The 16,934-nt window shown below is 42.4% G+C and overlaps 1 protein-coding gene and 1 long non-coding RNA gene across 4 annotated transcripts in view; both read right to left on the reverse strand.

Annotated features, from left to right (window-relative positions):
* LOC127647776 (uncharacterized) overlaps positions 1 to 16,934 on the reverse strand; it is a 417,720-nt gene that overhangs the window by 287,946 nt on the left and 112,840 nt on the right. The gene's annotated exons all lie outside the window — the stretch shown is intronic.
* LOC127647791 (uncharacterized) lies at positions 9,272 to 12,185 on the reverse strand. The gene is made up of 4 exons (XR_007971097.1): positions 12,110 to 12,185; positions 10,656 to 10,700; positions 9,947 to 10,146; positions 9,272 to 9,734 (listed from the first exon to the last, which is right to left on the reverse strand). It is a non-coding gene; the product is annotated as an uncharacterized LOC127647791 (long non-coding RNA).

Below are 16,934 nucleotides of genomic sequence, written 5' to 3' on the forward strand. Positions count from 1 at the left end.
GATCTCTGTGAGGTAGTGTAGTAGGCTAAAACACTAAACTGTTAAGCAGAAGGTTGATGGTTCGATTCCCACAGCCAATACCATTGTGTTCTTGAGCAAGGCACTTAACTCCAGGTTGCTCCGGGGGATTGTCCCTGTAACAAGGGCTCTGTAAGTAATTTGGATAAAAGCATCTGCCAAATGCATAAATGTAATGTAACAATTAATGTGGAGGCAGTGCTTCAACAAAAGAGGCTGAGAAGCACAAAGAGGCACTTTGCCTATGAGGCAGCCAATGAACCAGTGGCTGATTCCATGAAGAAACTGGAAATGGCCTACTTCAGTGTTGTGGTGGACAGTGGCATCCAGTCTTTGGAAAATGATTGTAGGACTACAAGTGAGCCCCTGCGCTATCTGCGGGGAGAAAAGAGAATCACAGCCTTGAACGGCACAATTAAACATCACGTTAACGCGAAGCGGCCGTCAATTCACAGAATTAGAAGCAAAATACCTTTAAACCAGGTTCCTGGTGCGATTTTGAAAGCACACTGGGCGATAAAACTCAAATATCTAGAATAAAAGAAAGTAGGGCCCTGGATTTTGATCGAGTGCAAATATATATTTTTTTCTTAAAGCACAAAGGTTAATAACAGTGGTTTTACTTTAGTAATATTGTAGTAACCGTGACTGTAATAACCAGGACTGTTGTCACCATGGGTTTCTTAGCAGACATCATGGTTTTGATAGAATGAACCATGGTTTTATGTAGTAGTAGTACTGTGATAGCCATATAGTAACCATGGTTTTATGTAGTAGTAGTACTGTGGTAGCCATATAGTAACCATGGTTTTATGTAGTAGTAGTACTGTGGTAGCCATATAGTAACCATGATTTTATGTAGTAGTAGTACTGTGGTAGCCATATAGTAACCATGGTTTTATGTAGTAGTAGTACTGTGATAGCCATATAGTAACCATGGTTTTAATGTAGTAGTAGTACTGTAGTGGCCATATAGTAACAATTGTTTTATGTAGTAGTAGTACTGTTGTAGCCATATAGTAACCATGGTTTTATGTAGTAGTAGTACTGTAGTGGCCATATAGTAACAATTGTTTTATGTAGTAGTAGTAGTACTGTTGTAGCCATATAGTAACCATGGTTTTAATGTAGTAGTAGTACTGTGGTAGCCATATAGTAACCATGGTTTTATGTAGAAGTAGTACTGTAGTAGCCAAATAGTAACCATGATTTTATGTAGTAGTAGTACTGTGGTAGCCATATAGTAACCATGATTTTATGTAGTAGTAGTACTGTGGTAGCCATATAGTAACCATGGTTTTATGTAGTAGTAGTACTGTAGTAGCCATATAGTAACCATGGTTTTATGTAGTAGTAGTACTGTGATAGCCATATAGTAACCATGGTTTTATGTAGTAGTAGTACTGTGGTAGCCATATAGTAACCATGGTTTTATGTAGTAGTAGTACTGTGGTAGCCATATAGTAACCATGATTTTATGTAGTAGTAGTACTGTGGTAGCCATATAGTAACCATGGTTTTATGTAGTAGTAGTACTGTGATAGCCATATAGTAACCATGGTTTTAATGTAGTAGTAGTACTGTAGTGGCCATATAGTAACAATTGTTTTATGTAGTAGTAGTACTGTTGTAGCCATATAGTAACCATGGTTTTATGTAGTAGTAGTACTGTAGTGGCCATATAGTAACAATTGTTTTATGTAGTAGTAGTAGTACTGTTGTAGCCATATAGTAACCATGGTTTTAATGTAGTAGTAGTACTGTAGTGGCCATATAGTAACAATTGTTTTATGTAGTAGTAGTACTGTAGTAGACATACAGTAACCATGGTTTTATGTAGTAGTAGTAGTAGTACTGTGGTAGCCATATAGTAACCATGGTTTTAATGTAGTAGTAGTACTGTAGTGGCCATATAGTAACAATTGTTTTATGTAGTAGTAGTAGTACTGTTGTAGCCATATAGTAACCATGGTTTTATGTAGTAGTAGTACTGTAGTAGACATACAGTAACCATGGTTTTATGTAGTAGTAGTACTGTAGTAGCATATAGTACTTTAACTTTAATTTCAACCAAAATAAAACATTCTTTGACCGATTATTTTAATAGTCTAAGAACGTTAAAATGTCGTTTTATTACGTGATTATAACATTATTTAAAGGTTACAAAAACATTTCTAACAATGTTCTTCTAACTTTAATTTCACCCATAATATAAGTTCTTTGAACGTTTATTTTTTTATATTCTATGAACATTAAAGTCCATTTGTCTAGAACATTATTTAAAGGTAAAAAAAAAAAAAGTTTTAAAAACATTTTTCAAACTTTATTTCCCCTTACAATATAACACTGTTTAAATGTTTATTTAAACATTATATTAATGTTACAATTTTCTTGTTGTGCTTAGAATGTCACTGAAAGGTTAGAGTAATGTTTTTTACATTTTGTTAACTTTATTTCCCTCACAATATAATTCTTGGAATGTTTCTTTGTAATATTCCAAGTACATGAGAATGTCCAGTCTTCCTACCATGAATAGAACATTTGAAGGATAGCATTCCTGCTATAAAAACAAAAACAAATGACCCTACAAACTGTATTCTTTCTCATAATAAAGAAATCATGTACAATTATGTTATCTGAAACATCTATTAAAACTTTTCACAACAGATTTTTAATTTTCAAAACATTTAAAAAAAAATGGTTTAATGATATGAAAAACAAGTATAAACAAATATAAATTCATATACATCTAACATTTTCATGCAAAATGATGAAGCCTCAAATTAAATGTGTGTGTGTGTGTGTGTGTTTTATAACATTAAGATAAGTGTGTGTACACATTACACACACTACTGGTGTCCACTCTCCTGATTCTCCACCTGTGAAGTGAACAGATTGCCTCAAGTAATTATTTTTAATTGTTATTATATTATGAGTTTATCATAAGACATCCACTTTTGCTATTTCACACAACTGAACTTATTTTTCATCTTTTCTCTAAAGCTGAAGTGTGTAATTTCCCACAAAGGAAAATAGCTAAAACGTCCATGTTTTTTTATACAAACTTCAGAAGAGCCAACCAAGCATGTTGGCCTGAATGCGTGCCTAAAACAATGTTTTGATTGCACTGCTGCCACAGTGCAAGTATTAGATCTTAAGGTAAGGTACAAAGAAAAGACCTATAGGCCATGTGGCTTGATACTACAGCATCTAATGCCATATTATAGCTTTGTGTGAGGAACAGGCCAAATTATCTATTAATTGAAAATCTTGCTTTGCACCTTAGCCGATAAATATTATTTATGCTTCAATTGTTTTTCGAGTTTGCACAGTCACTTCACTCACTTTACCCTAGAGTCTACATTCTAATATATGTATGCAAAATAACAGCTTGGATGCTGTACTAAATTGTTATGTTCCGAAGTGAAACAATCCTTAAAACTGTGAGAAATCTTTCAATTGCAAATTGCATTAAAATTAACCATCTTTCAACCCATTTAAATTTTTGAGAAAAAGAGAAAAGAACAAGAATATTCTGAACAGATTAAGACTCATTTAAACTGAAACAGTTTCATAAAACTTGTAGTAATTGTAATATGGTAATTTTGGTCAAAATTACACAACCGACATAGATGACTAGTATAAATAAATATCACTGACTGCTCAGGGAAGGTTATTGAGTGCCTGGAAACAGTTAAGATCACATATGTGGATTAAGCCTTGCCAATATTCCAGTAAGTCAGTGCCCACCATGTGGTACACATCCATGTTGTTATAAAAACGTACCCTTGTTCCGCGATGTGGAGCATACTTTAAGGTCTCTGCGATGCACTCAACAAACACCTTTATAGACTCCTTTGGATGCATCTTGCGGCATGCCTCTAAAAATATATTTTTCATAAATCATTTGTTTGCATCAAAATAAAAACTTTTAAACACTTTTCACACCTGAAACTTTTAACCCAGGGTCATTCTTTTTCAACTAACAGTACAATAACACCCTTTCTACACTGTGCAAGGCAGATATGGCACATGAGCTTGAGTCTGTCTACACTGGCACAATGACAAACGTTTACTATTTCTTCTCTCCCTGTTCTTGCCTGTGCTATTCTTAATCACTTTGGAACCACATATTGTTATCACTTCTCATGTTATTGCTAATAAATGGCTTGTTGTATTCCTCATTTGTAAGTTGATTTGGACAAAAGCTTCTATTAAATTTGACAGAATTCTGTTGATTTAATTAGGTTGTGAATATTTGTTCCCTTTACAAAAAAGCTACACTAGGATGCTGCGCTGAAGAGCGCTTTGGGAACACATCTCAGTTGTGACCAGCTGTGAATATGTATGCAACACGTCAATGAACATTGACTGGAATTTATAGCCTCTGCCGATGTAATCATTACCTGGTGCAGTGGCTATAAATAGATGCGTCACCGGTGCATCTTCACACATTTCGTCTTCAGAGCCATTCTGTGCTGTGTGCTATCACAAACTGTCAAACTTTCTTTCCTCTGTTAGGAGTTAGATTCTGTTAGGCAGTGTGCAGTGAACCTTTTCTCCTTTCTGTTTTCTCTGAAAAAATCTGGCTGCGGAGCGAGAGACGGGTTCGTCCCTTTCGCTCGCTCTCTCCCCAGATCCAGCTGGTCCTTCCGTGATCTCGAAGCACGCTATGGCGCTCTTCGGTTCATGAGGAGGACCGTGACTCTTCGGTTCAGCTGATATCGAGTAATTCACCTCCGAGCATTCCGGGTTTGATAATAAATCAACAGAGGAATTGCTCAACATGGTTACTCATGCTATGGCCAGGCTTAGAATAGACTGGCCACGCCAACAAGAGACCCCCAAACGCCCAAATTGGAGGATAGATTTTTGTCTGGTGGCGGAGGAAGGAACGCCTCATCAGTCCTTTCCCTTCTTTAATGACCTCCATGACGAAGCTTTCTCGTTCATGGAGGAAACCCTATACTTCCCGTGTTCACATGCCCTCGACGTCGATATATTCGACTATCGTGCTGAGGCGGGCGTCACTATGCCCCTCCCGTACCCACACTAATCCTCTCCTTTCCAGCGCCTCTGGTGTTTCGGGAAGCAGAGTCTTCTAACTAAAAGTTGGGTGTACCGCTGTTTCCTGCCTTATTCCAGGACTCGGAACACCCGACATCCCCTCAACAGGAAGTTCTGAAATTAGTATCCATCCTAGAAAACCTGGCAGCGTGGAAACTTCTGCCCAGTATTTCTATGTGGGCTCTAAGAACAGTAGAAAGTGGCTACAGAATTTAATTCTCTTGCCGTTTTCCGCGTTGCAACGGCGTGGTTGCAACCTCCGTGGAACCGGATCAGTCATGTCGACTAAAAAAACAAAACTGCAAATTTCCTGGTTAAAGGGGCCATAGAACGTGTTCCCCTTCCAGAGAGAGAGTCAGGTTATTACACCATATACTTCCCCTCACCCTCCACCGGAACCAGGTTGCGCCTGGCATTAGATCTTAAATCCTGAACTACCCAATCTGGGTCTTCAAGTCCAAGATGCTGCCTATCAAGACAATCGTGTCACAAGCCCAACATCACGTTTGGCTGGTCACTATTGGTCCTATGATGCACTTCTTCACTTAGAAGTTCTGCCGCAACACAGGAAGCTCCTGAGGTTCGTTTTTGGGGGCGAAGCCTTCCAGTATCGGGTTCTTCCATTCGGCCTAGCCCTCTTAACCCGCACATTCACAAATGCATGATGCAGCACCGGCTCCTTTGTGACTCCGGGGGATCTGCATTCTGAATTACATAGACGACTGGCTGATCCTAGCTCAGTTCCAGCAACTGGCAGTTCAGCACAGGGATACCGTCTTAGCTCATCTAGTTTCTCTGGGCTTGAGGCTCAATGCCATGAAAAGTGTCCTCTCTCCCACTCAGAACACTGTCCATTGGGTATAGGGTTCGATCACTATGCGGGCACAACTGTCTACCGCTAGAATCAAGTCCATTCAGTGTACCCTGAGCAAAGTCAGGCTAGGTCAAGGTTCTACATGGTCTCAGGGTGACTGTGTCCTCGGTAATCCCTCTGGACCTTCTGCACATGAGACCGTTTTTGTTGTGGCTCAAAGCCAGGGGATTTCTTCCAAGGGCCAAACCCCCTAGGCCAATAAGGGTTACGCGCCTCAGGCTTCGTACCCTTTCTATGTGGTTCAGATTCCGGTTTTCTACCTTGGGTCCCACTCTAGGTGCGTCTTGTTGTTGCAGTCTGGTAACGGCAGACACCTCCCTGATGGGATGGGAAGCGGCCTTAAGTGGTCGTCCAGCTTAAGGGGATAAGAGGGCTGTTAATCAGAAGGTCGCTGGTTCGAACCCCACGGCCACCACCATTGTGTCCTTGAGCAAGGCACTTAACTCCAGGTTGTTCCAGGGGGATTGTCCCTGTAATAATTGCACTTTAAGTCGCTTTGGATAAAAGCGTCTGCCAAATGCATAAATATAAATATAAATATTGTCACAGTCACTGTCTCGAGTTGATGGCTGTATTTCTGGACCTGAAATACTTCCTCCTGAGGCTGCCATGTCCTGGTGCGGGTAGACAATACAGTGGTAGCCTCTTACATAAAATATCAGGGAGATCCACGTTCTTGTCAGCTGTATTTCTGATGCGTTGGATTCTCCTTGGGGTCCAGGGCAGCTCCTGTTACTCAGGGCAGCTTATATCCCTGGATGCCCGTATGTGGGAGCAGTTTTACTGTCCAGATAGAAAATACCAACGGGAGAGTGAAAACTCCACCCTAAGGTAGTAGTTGACCAGAGTTCGCCAGCAAGGGTCTTGCCTCTTACTGATAGCGCCACGCTGGCCGAACAGGGTTTGGTTCTCGAAGTTAATTTCTTTCCTCGACGACTCGCCTTGGGCGATTCCGAACAGGAAGGATCTTCTTTCTCAGGCACAGGGGACAATATTTCATCCCTGCCCCGAATTGTGGAATCTTTCATGCTTGGCCTCTAAGGGTACCAACTGAGGGACACAGGGCTTTCTCCTTAGGTTATCGAGACCATTTTAAATGCTCGGGCTCCTTCCACTTGGAGAAAATTTGGTTGAGATTGTACAGGGCAGAAGAGGACCTCTTCGCCTCGATGAACAGCGTAATGTCTCTTCTACTTCTCCCTGAGTCATCCAGCCCCCTTGGGTCTGGACGTTATGACACATACATGACCCAGAATGCGTCTGTATGAGTTTCTTTCCTGGGTTTCTCTGCTCCCGGGAGTCTTGGCCAATGTTCGCCAGCAAGGGTCTTGCCTCCTACTGATAGCACCGTGCTGGCCAAACAGGGTATGGATCTCGGAGTTAATATCACTCCTCGAAGGTTCCCCTTGGGCAATTCCAAACAGGGAGGACCTTCTTTCTCAGGCTCAGGGGACAATATTCATCCCCGGCCCGAATTGTGAAACCTTTCATGCTTGGCCCCTGTAGGGTACCAACTGAGGTACACAGGGCTTTCTCCTGAGATTATCGAGACCATTTTAAGTGCTAGGGCTCCCTCCACCTTGATCTGATCTGGGTAGATTTTACAGGGCAGAAGAGGACCTCTTTGCCCCTTGTTAATAGCACAATGTCTCCTCTACTTCTCCCCGAGTCACCCAGTCCCCCCCCCCCCGATCGTGGTGGCGCATACATGCCACAAATGTGCCTGTATGCGTTTCCCTCTACTAAGTTCATATTACAGAAACAGCTAACTGCCAGTTTGCTTCAGTTCTGGATTTTCTGTAGGAAGAACTGTCAGCGGGCACTTGCCTCGCCACTGCCAGGTTCTATGTGGCCTCCACTTCGGTTTGCCACGCCTTGGTGGGCGGGGTGCCCTCTAAGAGGCATTCTCTACTCGCGTGCTTCATTCGTGAGCCATGCGACTGCGGCCTCCTACTAAGACTAGGACCTCTTCATAGGACTGAGGAAGTAGTCCTTAAGGGTCTGATTAAGACCCCCTTTTAAACCTCTAGAGTCAGCATTTGGTAGACTTCTGACTCTCTAGATGTTTTTTCTTATGGCAATTATTTTTCTAAGGAGATTTGGGTACCTACAGGCTCTGTCTCTTTTTGCTGGCCTGTTTAGAGTTTGACCAAAAGCATTCTTTGCCCAAGGTGCCTTTCGCGACCCTTGGCTGGTTACTCTCTAAGCCTTCTGCTCCCTGCCATTTGTAATGCCATTTGTAAGACTTCTCAGGCTTCGTCCAGTCTGTACCCTTCAGACTTATGTCCACCGCATCTGCCAGTGGTGTAAAGTCAGGGCAGCAATTCTTCCCTTGGAAGCCATGACCAGGTGGCGTTCACCTCCTGGCAGACTATGTCACTTTGGGTGAGGGTCATTACTGCCCGGGCCTACGAGGTGCGCGGTCAAGCTTCACCAGTAGGTTTTAGGGCGCACTCTACCAGAGGGCTCTCCTCCTCTAAAAGCCTTGGCTAGAGGTCTCCCTCTGCAGCTAGTTTGTGATGCGGCAGGTTGGTCCTCTCCGCACACATTCATTAGATTCTTATAGGTTTGGATGTTCTTGCCACTCTGGGCTCTTATGTCCTTGAGTCAACATCTCAAGCTCATGTCTGAGGCCTCTCACGCTCTTGTGAGCACACTACACAACCGTAGGGGGTCCGGACAACCACATTGCAGCGGCGTGGGTGTTCTCATTCCCAAATGCTCTTCAGCGCAGCATCCTAGTGTAGCTTTTTGTAAAGGGAACGTCTCGGGTTACGTATGTAACCCTTGTTCTCTGAAAAAAGCTGAATGAGATGCTGCCCTTTTACTGGGATGCCCCGGGACTGCTCTTCAGACAAAATATCTGATGATGCACCAGTGACGCATCTATTTATAGCCACTGCGCCAGGTGCGTCCAATGATTACATCGGCAGAGGCTATAAATTCCAGTCATCTCATTCCGCTTTTTTCAGGGAACAAGGGTTACATACGTAACCCGAGACGATTAACTTGCTGCCCATCTTGGCCAGGACACTCCTGTAAAGAGAGTTTTAATCTCAGAGAAGATATATAAATAATAATGGTTAAATAAAGGTTAGAATAAATGAATAAATGTAAATTTACATAAAGCACAGACAATCAGCTTTGAACTTGAGAATTCAACAATGATTAAAATGTCTGAATAACTTGCATCCTGTTTTATTTTCAAAAGAGGTATTGAATTGACATTTTGGAACCCTGTTCTATTGTTTATGCAATGCAATGTGGCGACACATCCAGAGTATACAATCTAATTGATTATAATGGCCACAATTTTCCTTAACCCTGGTTTAACATCTCCTTTAAACTATGGATAAGCCGTGTGAAAAGCCCTAAATAGCATAACAAAACAAAGATATTCTAAAGAAGGTATCCCATCATTTCACAGGTGCAATGAATCTGAATGAATTCTGTTGGGATTCTGAAATAACCATAGAGCAAAGCTAGGCAAAAGTAAGAATATCAGAATATCTGTTTTAAATGGCCATTTATTGAACAAATATGCTTGCTGATTGTATAAAAGCAATATCACAATTGAGGTAAATAAAAAAGAAAATCTTTTATTGGAACACGTTCGAATGATCACAGTGCAGATTTCCAGGTCTTCAAGGCTTTTCTTTCTCTTTCGACCCTTCATGCTGTACTGAGCCCACACATTGTTTGTGGCAACTGTGCGCAACACCCTCCTTACAGCATCACCTGGAGTTTTGCTATCAAGAAGGCTGAGGTGATGGATCTGAAATAAATCAATTCGATTTTAGCGCTTTGCAGGCTGCATTTTTCCCATTTCAATTCCATATAGACTTATGTGCAGACCACTAAAACAGGATAACATGTAGTAAAAAGCAAGTCTCTGGGACTTATGTGAATAAAAGAATGACAAATGCTGCATTCAAAATGTAAACAAAACATCAACTGGCAATCTACTGGTAAATTTAAATAACTTACAGTTTTATTCTTATATTCGCCATCTTTTAACTTCACGCACAAATCATCCAATGAAATGCAAGGATTTAACAGAAACTCATGAGAAGAGTTATTTGGTGGAACAAGACCTAAAAGCATGGATTTGATATCTGAAAGTTTCTGATCCACTTTGTCCAGTCGAACAAATATGGCTTGTTCCATTTTCTTCAGCTCTCAATTCTCTGTTAACAAGTTAACACAAAATAGAAGGTTATAAGTAGTGAAAGAAACATTTGTCAAAAATTCACATCTTTATTCATCTAAATGTCATTAAATTATAAAAACAGTTCATGAGTCCACAGGACAATTTGAAACAGAGTTTTTTATTGATATCCCTTTTTTATGGTAAAACAGGTTTAGTCAAAAAGTTAATTTAGCTCATTTCAGAAAAAGGGATGTGCCAATGACTAATTTAAGTGCTGTTTAAACAGAAATGTTGTAATCGACTAATTTAAAAGTTAAAGTCCTTTAGGTAAATAGTCAAAAACATTATGTGCATAGGCAATCCATTTGAAAAACCTAATTTTATTTTTCTAGTTGCCTAATCTGATACTATAAGCTACAGGAAAAAATTGACTCGCTTTTCTGCTTATTTTATGTTGGACTATCAAAATGTGAAGGATTCAATTAATCAATATTAGTAAAAAATATTTAGTGAATGAATAAGCAGTGCTGGGAAATGCATACTCACCCACATTGGTGTTGTCTGATGTAGGCGTGCATGGCATGTAATCAACTGAAATTAAGGAAATAAAATGTTACAATAATATGTTTTTCTTTTTTGGGCCATTTCCCCACTTTCTCAACCAATTTGGCATGTCCAATTCCCAGTGCTCACTAAGTCCTTGTGGTGGCGTGATCTCAGTTGCCTCTGCGGTATCACACTGTGTGGAGACGCGGCACGTGTGTAGTCCCGCGCTAGTCTCCGCTCACAACTCACCATGCACCCCACTGAGAGCGGGTACACTATTACTACCTCCAGGAGGGTAACCTGTGACATGTGCCTCTACCCTATCTAGCAACCGGGCCAATTTGGTTGATTAGGTGGGCTGGCTGGAGTCATTCAGTACAGCCTGGACTCGAATTTGCGATTCCAGGGGTGATAGTCAGTGTTACTGACAACTGAGCTACCCAGGCCCCTAGAATAAGTTCTACAATAATGTTTTACTTTTAAATTAAACATGACTTCAAACACTACTAAACAGTATTCTGTTGCTTGAGAGAACTTTCAAATACTCAGGTGTAGCCTATAGAAATATTTCTGGTGCCCTTTATAATATTTATTAATTAAGTGAGTGCTTCAATGAATGGTGAAGGGGTGTCCCTATGACAACTGCCTGTGTTACTTCAGATGGGCTTCACAGAAACTTAAATCAACCAACTCTGCCTGTATTACTTAGGTCTCTTAGGTATACTTCAAAGGGAATAAACTACTACCACAGTGGCGGGGCTAGTAGTGAGCCCAATCTGTGACTTCTTAGTCGCAATGAAACTTGACATCGAAAGTCTCCTTTGCGCATTCATGAGAGAAGCTTGTTCACATTTCTTTATGCTTGACACTTGTGCAGAGCATGTGTACATCAGCTAAACTTATGGACAGCGCTCTGCACATGGATCAGGTCTGTGCAAGTGTGAACAAGCTTCTCTCATGAACATGGAAATGATGGTCTTTCAGCCAAAACCGCTTCGGTATTAAACCATTGAGTCATATAGATTACCTTTATTTGAATATCTTTAAGGATACTTTAATATCATTTTATGAGCTTGACTGTTTTGGACCACACTGACTTACATTGTATGGACAAAAACACCTCAGTTATCCTTCTAAGTATATTTTTTTGTGTTGCACAAATGAAGGTGGCATGAGGGCGAGTTAATAATGAAAAATATATTTTTAGATTAACCATCCCTTAAAGGCATGACCTTCTGTAAAGCTACTTCGCAACAATGTGTATTGTGAAAAGCACTATACAAATTTAAATGTGTTATTTATAATTTATAATATAAATTATAATCTGGATAAATCTGGATAAATCAACTTTTGAATGATCCTACTACTAATATTACTATTCATCAAAATGCATGTATAAAAGTGTCACTTTAATGCAGTTAAATGGCTAGTATAAACTTTTTAATCTCTTCCACCTTGATAATGGGCATCCGCTTCAGATATATTTTAAGTAATGACAGTCTCTGTTCCTGGGGTACTTGTGAAAAGTCCTGAAAAAAAAAAAAAGAAAATACAACTATATGAAATACAATGACTATGTGTGTCTACAAAGAATAGAAAAAACTCACAAGGCTCTCTTTGTCCAGTTCTGTTGTTAAATAATTCTGTCCTTGGTGTGACTAAAGTTTTGCAATATAACGGTGGGTTTAAATCAATGTTTGGTTTAAATTATGCAGTGGAAAACTAAGCTGAAAACAATGAATTTTATATTAATTAAACAATTAGTTTATATTAATTAAATATTATTGATATTATACCCATAATCTATCATACAATGCAATTATATTTTGATAATTAATATTAAGCCTTTAAATGTAAATTAATATAAACATATGCCTACAAAAACATTTTGGAATCAGTATATAAAGATTATAGATTAAGGCCATCGATAGATTAATATAGATATAGATAAGATTATTTAAAATTATTATGCTAACATGGTTTTTTAATCTTAGTGAGGACCTATTTAAATTATTAACTGTATAAATTCACTTGTTCCCTTTACAAAAGGCTTCACTACGATGTTGCGCTGCTAAGCGCTACGGGGAGGTACAGCTTTAGCTGTGAGCTGAGCTGAATAAATGTGTGGAACACGTCAATGAACATTGACCGGAATTTATAGCCTCGGCTGATGTAATCATTAGATGCACCTGAGGCCAGGCTATAAATGGATACGTCACCAGGTGTCGTCAGAAACTCTTTTTTCAGAGCAATTCTGTTTCTGTGTGTTTCACACACCCTGTCAAAACTTTCTTTCCTCTGTTAGGAGATAGATTCAGTTAGGCAGTGTGCAGTGAACGTTGTTCTATTTTTTCTCTTCTGTTTAGAAAATATTATATATATATATATATATATATATATATATATATATATATATATATATATATATATTTCTAAAAAAAAAAAAAGAAAAAGAAAGAGAGAATGACTGAAAGCAAACGGTGCGTGTTCCCCTCTTCTTGCTCTATAGCTGAAGACGGCACACATCGGTTTTTGCTGTTTGTTTGGGGGTAGAGCACGCTGCTCTCGCGTTGCAGCAGGGAGAGTGCGTCGTGCTCGCCTCGCTTGCTTCCGGGAGTCAGCACTCACGAAAAGATCGTTCGTGGGGCTCGTGCATGGATTTGGCTGAGGAGCAAGAGACGGGTTGATCCCTTTCTCTCACTCTCTCCCCAAACCCAGCTGGTCCTTCACATGATCTCGAAGCGCGTTCCGACGCTTCTTCGGATCATGAGGTGGATCGCTATTCTCTTCCCGCCTCCGAGCTTTCCGTTCGCGATAAAAAATCTACGGAGGAATTGCTCGATGTTGGACTGGCCACGCGAAAAAGAGACCCCCAAACGCTCCAATTAGGGGATAGATTTTATCTTCCAGTCTAAGAAAGGGAACGCCTCATGGGTCCCTTCCCTTTCTTTGATAACCTCCTTGAAGAGCTTTTTCGCTCATGGAGAACCCCTAAAAAAAAAAAAAAAAAATATATATAAAATATATATATATATTTTCTTCCCGTGTTCACATACCCTCGACGTCATTATATTCGACTATCGTGGGTGCTGAGGCACGGGGTATTCAGTGATGCCGCCGGTCGAAGAGACGCTTGCGGGCTATCTCTCGCCGGGCTCGACATCACTTAAGAAGCCCTCTCCCCTCAAAGCCTTACAGGACAACCTCCACTTTAGTGGGAAGGGCTTATCAAGCAGCAGGTCAGGCTGGTGCTGCTCTGCACACTATGCTGTTTTTCAGGCATACCAGGCTGACCTCCTGGACGACCTGAGTGTGGGTTCTGCGCTTGACGAGCAAGCCTCAGACCCACCTCGGTCCTGACTGAAGGGAGGCTCAAAAGCAAAGCGTGGCGAGTCGTGCTCCTCCTCCCAGGGATTGGGGACAGTCTCGCCACCCTTGCCAGCCCTCAGGACTATAAATTCTAGTAAGAGAAGACCCTGACGGTCTTGTGCCTAGATTAGGGGGTAGCTCCCCTTGGGACGGGGCGCATGCTTCACTTCACCCCTCCCGGTACCCCCTCGAAGCCCCTCCATTCCCGCCACCTCTTGGTGTTTCGGATTGCAGAGGCTTCCGTCAAAATTGGGTGTTTTCGCTGTTCCTGCATTTTATTCAGGACGCGAAACACCCGACAACCCTCAACAGGAAGTGTTAAAATATAATACCCATCTCAGAGATCCTGGCAGCGTGGAAACTTCTGCCGGATATATCCTTTTCTGTGGGTCTTATAACAGCGTCAGGATTTAATTCTCTCGCCGCTTTTCCGTGTTTCAATGGCGTGTTCTCACTACCGTAAACCGGATTTCTTTTTTGTAAAAAAAAACTCTCAATCTCCTGGTTAAAGGGGCCATGGTATGTGTTCCCCTTCCAGAGAGAGAGTTAGGTTATTACACTAAATACTTCCCGTTTCCCATGGAGGGTGAGGGGTGGTGTCTGGCTTAGATCTTAAGCTTGAACTACCCGTGGGTGTTCAAGTCCAAGATAATGCCTGTCAAGACGGTCGTGTCTCAAGCCCTACAACTCGTTTGGCTGGTCACCATCGATCTTATGACGCACTTCTATACTTCATTTAGAAGTTCTGCCACAACATGGAAAGTTCCTGAGGTTCACTTCCGGGGCGAAGTCTTCCAGGGTCAGGTTCTTTCACCCAGCCTAGCCCTTTTTACCCGCACATTCACAATGCATGATGTAGCGCTGGCTCCTTGCGACTCCGGGGCATCTGCATTCTGAATTACGTAGACGACTGGCTGATCCTAGTGCAGTTCCAGGAACTGGCAGTTCAGCACAGGGACATCGTCTTAGCTCATCTGTTTCTCTGGGGTTGAGGCTCAACGCCAAGAAAAGCGTCCTCTCTCCCACTCAGAACACTGTCTATCGGGGCATCGTATGGAGTTCAATCACTATGCAGGCACAGCTGTCTCCCGCTAGGATTGAGTCCATTCAGATCACCCTGAGCAAAGTCAGCCTAGGTTGCACTGTTATCAGTATCAACGATTTCCAGGTCTCAGGGCGAACGCGTCCACGTTGATCCCTCTGGACCTTCTGCTCATGAGACCGTTTTTGTTGTGGCCAAAAGCCAGGGGATTTCTTCCAAGGGCCAAAACCCCTGGGCTAAATAGGGTTACGCGCCTCAGGCTTCGTTCCCTTTCTATGTGGTTCAGACCCCGGTTTTCTGCCTTGGGTCCCACTCTAGGTGCGTCTTGTTGTCGCAGACTGCTAACGACAGACGCCTCCCTGACGGGCGGGGTAGCGGCCTTAAGTGGTCGTCCAGCTTAAGGGGATAGGAGGGTCGTCAGCTCGGTTGTCAAAGTCACTGTCTCGGGTTGATGGCTGTATTTCTGGCCCTGAAATACCTCCTCCTGAGGCTGCCATGTCTTGGTGCGGGTGGACAATACAGCGGTAGCCTCTTACATAAATCATCAAGGAGACCCATGTTCTTGTCAGCTGTATTTCTGACACGTCGGATTCTCCTTTAAGCCCAGGGCAAGCTCCTGTCACTCGGGGCAATTTACATCCCTGGACGCCTAAATGTGGGAGCAGATTTGCTGTCCAGACAGAACATACTGAGGGGCGAGTGGAAACTCCACCCCGGGGTAGTACAACAAATTTGGGAGAGATTTTACATAGCAGAAGTGGACCTCTTCGCCTCTCAAGAGACTGCGCAATGTCCCCTCTACTTCTCTCTGAGTCACCCAGCCCCCTGGGTCTGGACGCGATAGCGCATACATGGCCCAGAATGTGTCGGTATGCTTTTCCCGGTTTCTCTGCTCCGGGAGTCTTAGCCAGAGTTCAGCCAGCAAGGGTCTTGCCTCTTACTGATAGCGCCTCACTGGCCGAACAGGATTTGGTTCTCAGAAATTATATCTCTCCTCGACAGCTCGCCTTGGGCGATTCCGGACAGGAGGGACCTTCTGTCTCAGGCACAGGGGTCGATATTTCATCCCCGGCCCGAGTGTGAAACCTTTCATGTCTGGCCCCTAAGGGTACCAAATGAGGTTCACGGGGTTTTCTCTTGAGATTATCGAGACCATTTCAAGTGCTAGGGCTCCTCCACTTGGAACTGATCTGGGTAGATTTTACAGGGCAGAAGAGGACCTCTTCAGCCTCTTTTGATAGCGCAATGTCTCCTCTACTTCTCCCGAGTCGCCCAGTCCCCCTCCCCTCCCCTTGGGAGGGGCTGAACGTAGTAACGCAAATGCACCTGCATGCGTTTCCTTCTACTAAAGTTCTTATTACAGAACCAGCTAACTGCCAGTTTGTTTCAGTTCTGGATTTTCTGTAGAAAGAACTGTCAGCGGGCACTTGCCTCGCCACTGCCAGGTTCTATGTGGCCACTGCGGTTTGCCACGGCTTGGTGGGCGGGGTGCCCTCAAAGAGGCATCCTCATTATTGCCCGGGCCTACGAGGCACGCGGTCAAGCTTCGCCAGTAGGTTTCAGGGCGCACTCTACCAGAGGGCTCTCCTCCTCTGAAACCTTGGCTAGAGGTCTCCCTCTGCAGCAAGTTTGTGATGCGGCAGGTTGTCCTCTCCGCACACATTCATTGGATTTTTATAGTTTGGATGTTTTGCCACTCCGGGCTCTTATGCCCTTGAGTCGACATCTCAAGCTCATGTCTGGACAAGTTTGTGATGCGGCAGGCTGGTCCTCTCCGCTCACATTCATCAGTTTTTATGACAAGTTTGTGTTGCGACAGGGTTCTCTTCGCACACATTCATCGAACTTTATGGGCTAGATGCTTTGCT

Source organism: Xyrauchen texanus, chromosome 8 (assembly GCF_025860055.1).
Source record: "Xyrauchen texanus isolate HMW12.3.18 chromosome 8, RBS_HiC_50CHRs, whole genome shotgun sequence".
NCBI classification, from domain to species: Eukaryota; Metazoa; Chordata; class Actinopteri; order Cypriniformes; family Catostomidae; genus Xyrauchen; species Xyrauchen texanus.